Below are 8,623 nucleotides of genomic sequence, written 5' to 3'. Positions count from 1 at the left end.
ATTAACATTCTATGTTTTTTTAATGTGTTTGCAGCATGTGGGGGCTTATCGGATTGGTTTGTTCTTGTTCTCATTATGTATTTCGTGTTTTCATTTTGTATTTTCATGCTGTGAACCACCCTGAGATTTTCGGATGAAGGGAGGTATACAAATTTAATAAATAAAATAAAAATTCAAGAGATTGCACCCACCTCTCTCAATTAAACTTGCTTTGCTGCTCAATATTTTAAAGCAGCATCAGGCTCATTTTTTTACAGGTTTGGGCTGGAAAGACCACTGGGGGTGATTCAATATGTCTGCTGCAGTTTTCAGGACTCCCAGTACACAGCAGGCCCTGCAAACCTGTGACCCGCCAAGTTAAACACAACTCGCCAACCACCAATAGCAGCATGCACTAAGTGGCTCAATAAATTCCTGCTTCTTCTGCCTGCCTGGAACTGCAAAATGGGGGAGTCGTCAAGAATCTGGCAGGCGACTATAAAAGGTTACTTGGCTGCAATCAATTTGATGGGTCACAAATTAGGCAGGCCTAGAAAATGTTGGCAGTGAAACCCAGAGTCTGTCTAACAGACTGAGAATGCAATCTTTAGCACACTTCTACTTTGGGGGAGCAAAGGGCTGGCAAAGACTGTTATTAGGGCAGCAAGGATTTCATCTATGTAAAACGGGACCGCGATAAAACTACAGCTGAAAGCTGAAGTAGTGAATGGGATAGCTCAAATTATTTTGGGGAGCTGTACCTCTGTAGCAAATGGCTACTTAACTCTGAGCAAGCATGCAGAGGGTTGCACTGTGGGACTCCGCTAGTTTCATGGGCTGCATGAGATTGGTGAGATCTACGGGCAACTCTGCAATAAAGCGGAGGTAAAATGTAAATTCCAACACGTTATTTAAGGTATCTTCATGTTGGAAGTGTAATTTCAAGACGCTGCCCCCCTTCCCAACCCTCCAGCCGGTGCTTTTTTAGCAAAATAGATCCTGAAAACATTTATCACATGAGCAATCTTATGTGCTCCTCAGAAGAGATGACAGGTGGGTACCAATTTTAGAAATCATGAAGGATGCTTCCTCTACTCAACATAAACAACAGGTTCACCATGGGAACATTTTGTGATGAAGGGCAGTATATAAATTTCACAGATTAAATAAATAAACAAAATGCATGGCCATGATTATTTGTGGCATCAACATACAGTAGTCATACCTTGGTTTGCGAACAGCTTAGTTCCCAAATGTTTTGGCTCCCGAACATTGCAAACCCAGAAGTGACTGTTCTGGTTTGCGAACTTTTCGGAAGCCGAACGTCCAACAGGGCTTTTGCAGCTTCCAGTTGGCTGCAGGAGCTTCCTGCAGCCAATCAGAAGCTGCACTTTGGTTTTCGAATGTTTTGGAAGTCGTACAGACTTCCTGAATGGATTGCATTTGACTTCTAAGGTACAACTGTATTTTACACAATCCCAGCACAAGTAGTGGAATGGAAAAGCTCAACCCAAGAGTCCTGCATTATATTTTCCCACCTCAGTTCTAGCATATTTCAATCTGGAGCAGTTCTGACCTAGGTTTTTATTTATTCTTCACAAGCAAGAGCAAGTCAAGAAGCCATGAAAGACTCAGGTAGTACTCAATGTAAGTTCTTGTTTGATACTAAAGCTGTTGCCATAAAACCATACACTCTGCAATTCCCTCCATCCCTGAAGGATCTTACAGGCACAATCACAGTTCTCTTATTAGAACAGCAGTCAGGAGAATTTTATATTAATGGGGTAAATCTTTCAGGGGCTTTAAAACAAACCAAAACAAAAACAAAAGGTGAATGAGGTGTAAATCCTGACAAAGTTCTATGGTGGAATCAAATCAAAGGCAGAAACAAAACACAAGTTTGTCCTCTTCCAGATTCTGGTCTTATTATAGGACCACTCAGAATCAAGATTTCTGGCTGCTGCCTAGCACAGACTGAGAATTTATCCTAACCTAGAACACACATCAATTTCATAGCTAGTGCATGGGTTTTTCCGTATCAAAGTGTATATTGTTGTTGAACAACTATTATTGGTAAAAAAAATATCGACCCATACATTTCTGAGTCCACTTCCAAGTGCTGGTTTTAACCTATAAAACCTTACACACTTTGGGGGCCTATTACCTAACTGAAGGCCTCTTCTGACATGAGCCTATACAGACCATGAGGTCATCATCTGAGGCCCTCCTCGGATGGAGATGCAGAGGATTATGAAGAGAGAGGTGGCCTTTGCCTATAGTCTCCGCTGTGTAGAACACTCTCTGAAAGAATATTCACCTGGCACCAACCTATTTCCAGCGCCAGGCAAAGGCTTTCATATTTTCCCAGGCATTTGGTTAACATCATGGCTGTCTCTGTGGGCATTTTTGGCTTGTTGATTATGATGATGATGTGTATTTTCTAGGGTTGGCTTGCAATTTCTTTAAATCCACTGGTTATTTTATTGAAGGTGCTGCTTTTGTTTTTAATTCAGAATGGCTTGCATAGAATGTGTTTTGCCCTGAGCTGTAAGTCACATCAAGACTTTTACAGTAGCAGGTGTCTAACAAATGGGATATATACAGAGAGATATGTTTCATCCAGCTTTCTCTCAGGAGGGCCTGCTGAGAAGATCAACTGGATCAGCATTGGGCTTGTACCTATGCTTAAACATATAGCAATAAATGGAGTATGGCTAAGAGTTATATAAACACAGCTTTAAAAAGGACAGAGATATGTATGTCATAGATAGCCAGATTATTGATCTATGACTATAAATCCTACTGATTTTAGCAAGATTTATTTCCAAGAAAGCATCCATTGGACCAGGCCACCTGTCAAATAAATTAAATGGGGGTCTTAAACTTATCACAGGATTTAAGGAAGTAGGACCTAAATGGATTAATTCATGCCAGTCATACCTGAATATGTTTTCTACAATGCACCCATAAGGCATACAAAGTTTGTTGACAACTTCATATCTTGAGAGAAATTTTCTCTCTCAATAAACCTACTTTTACAAGTGCAACCCAAGGAGGTGGTAGAGAGGGGGGATAGTTTCACATTAGGATGTTTCTTACTTCATCTCTTTGTCCTGGGAGAATGCAACTAAAGAAACCACATTTAAAATCAGACATTAGATATGCAAATATGTGTTCAGATCAGAGATACAAAAATTATTCCAATGATTAATTATTCATCATAAAAATGTCAATTAATAATTCTGAAGCATAATAGGCATCTTTCTAATGCATCTTTATTTTTGAGGCCTAAATACTGTTGAATATATGTATTTGACAGAATTCTTGCAACTTTTAAAAAATTCAACAAAGTAAATAAGAAACTGTAAACAAAGGGAAGGAAGGAATGCTAATAACCACCAACTTCACCAGAGAGAGTACCCGGAGTTGAATATCGGTGTCACGGGAGACGCAAGAGCGGCAACTGCCCCTTATATCCCAAGAATGAACACTAAATGAATCCACCCAGGATTGTGTTATCCGCTTACTTTCAAAAGGACAAACACACTTCTGATACACTTGCAAATATGCACAGATAGGAATACAGGAAGCTGCCTTATATAGAATCAAAAACTGGTCCATCTAAGCATGTATCATCTGCACTGACCAACAGCGACTCGTTTCAGGCAGGGGTTGAACCTGGTTGGTGCCTGGGATTGAACCTGGCACACCTTCTGCATGCAAAGCAGATGCTCTACCACTGAGCCACAGCCCTTCCCGACAGGAAGCTATCCTGTGTCTTGCAGAGGGTCCCTTCCTCTTCCCCATCAACTGCAACCTGGCCATCTCTTAACGCAGGGGTGTCCAACCGGTCGACCGCGATAGACAGGTTGATCCCCGGATGATCGCGGTCAATTGCAGGATCCTTATCGCTCGCGTTATTTTGAATCATGTCTCCTCCCCCAACTCTGAACTCCCCCCCAATAAAATAAAATAAAATATGGGTAGATCACTGCCAGTTTTTTTACTGGAAGCAGATTGCAGTCTCTTGGGAGTTGGATGTCCTTGTTTTAACGGAAGGAACAGGAATTGGACCTGGGGCATCCAGCAGAAAAAGCAAATGCTTTGCCACTGAGTGGCAAATAACAGAGAGGACCAGGCCAGGTTCAAGATACTAGTGTACAAACTCCAGAACAACTTAGGTCCAGAATGCCTTAACCCATGTCTCCCAAAATGATCACCGAGATCATCTAGGGGCAGCAATATTAGTACTCCCACAGGGAACCAGAAGCACAACTTGTGTCAACAAGGAGCTGGCCTTCAGTGTAGGGAACCAAACTCTGTGAAACTCCCTCCCACTAGAAACCAGGGAAGCACAACCCCTGCCAAGTTTCAGAAACCTGATTAGAACTCTTTTATTTCTGGAGGCCTCCGCACCATGAAGTTTTAAATCTCTGATGTTTCAATTTCTGCTTTAAACTCTGTATGTTGCATACTTTTATTCTGTAAGCCACTTTGGGATGCTGATGGTGAAAAGCAGGGTATAAGTTGTAATAAATATAAAAGTAAAAATTTTAAACATTTATTATATATCATGATACATAGCCCAGTCCTAGAACTGAAACGGGAGTGACCTGAATATCATATGGACGAAGCAGTGATTCATTGTGCTGTTTTGACATGGGAATGATACAGGAATTCATCATATGTTGCCGTTTCCAAGTCTCTGCATAAGAACTTTTTCAGGGGAGGGGATAGCATAGCATAGAGCAAACAATATCCTCCAAATGTATCTGCCATGTTTTTTAAAATGATATGCAAGTTATGTTAATCAGGCACAATTGTTCCCTCTAACAAGGAACTCGGTGCGCTCAGAATGCTCAAAGGAAACCTCAAGGTTTGCAGAAGTATAAAAAAGAAAACTAACAAAACAATCCCAAACTGAACATGCTCAGTCTTAACAGAACCCAGGAAAAGTAAGAAATAGAAAACCACAGAGGGAGAGTAAATTGGCTTCCTTGAGAATTAGAAAACCCTAAACAAGAACATTCCTGTTAGATGCTGGAAAAAAGTGTCATAACACGTTGTGGTATATGTCCTCTTGTGAAAATATCTGATCCTTTTGCATTTTATAGTTCTGCAATGTGAGTGTCAGTACAAGATGCTTACACTTCAGCTAAAACGTGGCTGCAGAACTCAAGCACCAGCTGATCATCTTTCCCCCCCAAAAAATCTACCTATTATGAAAATATCAGATGTTTGTACAAAAAAACAACAACAATCCTACAAAGTTCCAGCTGGCCACTATAGAGGTAACACACACTGTGCAATTCTTCTTACAATGCCTTCCAGAAAGAAATTTGACTTGGCTTAAGCTACTGAATTACTGAAATCTCCCTGTTCTAGGAAGGCAGCCTGGAGTTCCCCTTCTCCTCATAGGCAAAGAACAGGCACATACTCAGGTGTGAAGTGTGTCTGCACCAGACATACATCCACTGCCTGCCTGAGAAGTGTACTTGCAGCAAAATTAAGGGAGGGGTAAGAGGGCAACACAGAAACCAGCCCTCAGCTACCACTTCTTTGCCTTGGAGGTGACCCAAGTATGCCCAGTGAACTACACAGCACATATTCACAGCTCGCAAATGCAAGCCTCTGAGCTCACAGATTGGAGGGTAAAACAATCAACCCTGGGAAATGCACAATGAAACTCCACCTATTTCATATACAAATCAATGCAAAAATAATACTAAATTATGAAACGCTGGCCCCGCATTTGTGTGGTTTAGAAGCATTACTACTCCGTGAATAAATGTCTTTTCTTTCTCTTCACTGTGATTGTGTTTACTCCCCCTAAAAAGAAGGAGCACTTCGTGAATGGGGCAGCCACTTTGTAAGGATTATGAATTTTAAGCAGACCAATCCTCCTCTTCCTCCAGGACATGCTGTATTCTTGAGATGCCATGTGTACCAAGCGTTATATGCCGGGGGCTGTCTCCTTCCAAATGAACAAGCCAAAAAGTGAAACTCCTTTTAAACTGCATCTTTAAAGAGAAAACAGAAAAACCACATACACTTTTCCTACTGCAGCTTGCAGAAAACAGGAAGGCCCGTTGCTTGTTGGGTACTATTAGGCAACCCAATTCTGCATGCCTTCAGTTGCAGGGGGGGAAAAACCTACCCAAGCAACCCCAAAATCCCAAATGTCAAAAGCTGCTCATCTGAATCCACCCAGACACAATGGGAGCGAGTGAAGTTCCCCTGTCATCAATACACCTCTAATTTCACAGACACTTTCTTGGCAGCCCGGGCCAGAAGAGAGCAGGCCAACAATCCTACGCTTAACTGGGTAACCTGCAGGATCCTCTGGAAGCGCAGTCTCGGGAAGGGCCGCCGCCGAGTTGGCCAAGCCCTTTCCCAGCGCCTTTCAAGAAAGATCCCCCCCTCCCCTCCCCTCCCCTCCCCACGCCCGTCCGTCACCCTGAGGAGCCCCTGGCTCCGACCTCGCCTGCCTGCTGCGGCGGGCCATCGACATATGCGCGGGGAGACGGGGAGCGCGCGGGAGACGCCGAGGCAGAGCGCGCGCCCTTTTCTCATGCTAATGAGCCCCCGGCCGCCCTTGGGCGGGGGAGGCTCGTGCGAGGGAGCGAGGGAGGGAGGGAGGCAGGTGGCCGCTCGCTCGGCTCCCACCGCAGCCCCCCGGCCAACCGGAAATAGGGCCGCGGCGTCACGTGGGTGAAAAGGAGAGCCCGGCCAGAGAGGAGCCGCTGGTGGCGCAGTCCGTGGACAGGCCGGGCCAAGGGGGGCCGAGGCGCGCGCTCCCCCCGCCGCCCGCTTCCCACGGCCCCTCTCACGTGGGGGATGGAGGCAATGGAACAAAGGGGGCAATCGGGGGAGGGCAAGGCAGAGCCCGGTGCCCGCCTGGCATCCTCTTCTTCGGCAGACACGTTTGGCTGGCCCCAAGGGTCCTCTTTTCTTTGACGCAGGGGAAAAGTTGCAGCGATGGGGAAGGGGAAAGACGCGCAGGGACCATTTTTTTGCTCCTCAGCGCCAGACGGGGTCGCATCCGCCCCATCCACCCAACGTCTGATTTGCTGAGGCTGCTAATTTGGTGGCTTGTGGAACTGAAGGTGGGGGTTTTCTTTTTCCTTCTTTTTGAATTCCCAAGAGTGTGCTATAATAATAATGACAATGTAAATAAGCAAACAAATAAATAAAATGAGGCTTACTTGAGCGTCAGCCCCCTTGAAACCCGTGCTGGGCATCCTTCTGTGTCAACATGCCCAGCCTCGTGCTGCAAATCTCACACATGCGTCTCCCAAGCCTCTCTAAGTTTACTCGAAAGTAAGTCTCTCCTTTTCTTTTCTTTTCTTTTCTTTTCTTTTCTTTTCCTTTCCTCCCTCCCTTTTCCCCCCACGGCAACTTCCTGCCAAGGATGGGACTGGAGGCTTGGACGAAGCCAAGGCAAGGGAGACGCTTCGTTTGTCTGGGAGGGGGCGAAGCAGAGCATCGATCAGTTTTCCCTTCGCTTTCGGCGCTGATGTCAAAATCTTGCTTAGCCCAGGAAAAGAGCACTTGCATTCCTCCTGTAGCTTCACGAAGCCGCGCGTCCTAACCGCGGAGGTGAAAGTTGTTTCGCCTCTTCTTCCTCAGTGGTGATAGGCTTCATTTTTATTAATTTTTTTATGTTGCTATTTTCTGACACAAATCCTCAGCCCAAACCCCACTCTCTCCCTGTTCAGCAGCGTAATAATAATAATAATAATAAAGCATCCTTGCTATTAAGAGTTGAGCGGGTACGTACCAATCTTGCGAAAAGTCTCTCCGGGGAGCGTCCCCCCCCCCGTGTTGTTAGCCTCCCCCGCCTGCCTTCCTCCCTCTTTCCACGCGTGTTTCGGGAGTTTGTGGAAACTAAAGGATGGCTCTGGGGGGGACGGGACTTCCTAAGTGTCTAGGAATTATTTTGGCCGCGGCAGTGTATTTTCTCTAAATCCACGAGGACCTTCCCACGGTCTGTTTCGGTCTCTGTCCTCCTCGCAAAGGATTGCCCGTGTAACTCCCATTTATTTGAAGGGGGGGGGGAGAAATCTAAAGCTTTGCTCTAAGGCGAAGGGGAAAAAAATATTTGGAAGCAAGTTGGCTCTTCCCCCCACCTACCACCCCACCACCTCGTGCCCTAGTTAATAATCTAGAGATGTAGGAATAATATATAAAGGGGTGGTAATGAGATTACATGTTAAGCACTTGCACTTCAGATAAAGGGGAGAGAGACGTGTAATCGAGAATTCAGAAAAGGAGGTTGTTGCTATCAGCATTAGTATTATTGGTGTAGGTTCGCTGTAGCTCTTTCAGAAGGGTCACTGTGCTTTAGAGCTCCAGACCAGATCCGAAAAGACCTCCTTCAGATGGAAAAGACTTGGGATCTGGCTGCCTGGGATTGGTACTTCGCGTTCGTATTTGCAACAGGATCTGCTCACCCTCTTGTCCCTCTCTCCAGTAATCCAGAGGCGCCTCCGTCTAAAAACGAATGGTACCCTCCTCTCCGGGATAGGGATCGTTAGGTCAGTCAGTAAACACTTTAGCTCTCCCCCCTCCTCAAAAGAGAAAAGAGAGGGAAGTTTTATCCCAACTCAATGCAAAGAACCAGAATAAAAGCCTGGAGAGGCTC

The 8,623-nt window shown here is 45.1% G+C and overlaps 1 long non-coding RNA gene across 3 annotated transcripts in view; it reads right to left on the bottom strand.

Annotated features, from left to right (window-relative positions):
* LOC307226485 overlaps positions 1 to 7,299 on the bottom strand; it is a 134,985-nt gene extending 127,686 nt beyond the window's left edge. For all 3 annotated transcript variants that reach the window (XR_013843464.1, XR_013843465.1, XR_013843466.1), the window contains exon 1: positions 7,185 to 7,299. This is a non-coding gene — a long non-coding RNA (uncharacterized lncRNA). The remainder of the gene's footprint in view (positions 1 to 7,184) is intronic.
* Positions 7,300 to 8,623: the final 1,324 nt, after the last annotated feature.

The sequence above is a fragment of the Podarcis cretensis genome (genome assembly GCF_951804945.1).
Source record: "Podarcis cretensis genome assembly, chromosome: 1".
Lineage (NCBI taxonomy): Eukaryota > Metazoa > Chordata > Lepidosauria > Squamata > Lacertidae > Podarcis > Podarcis cretensis.
Note: the sequence above shows the minus strand (reverse complement) of the source record. Positions and strands in the feature narration are given on the sequence as shown.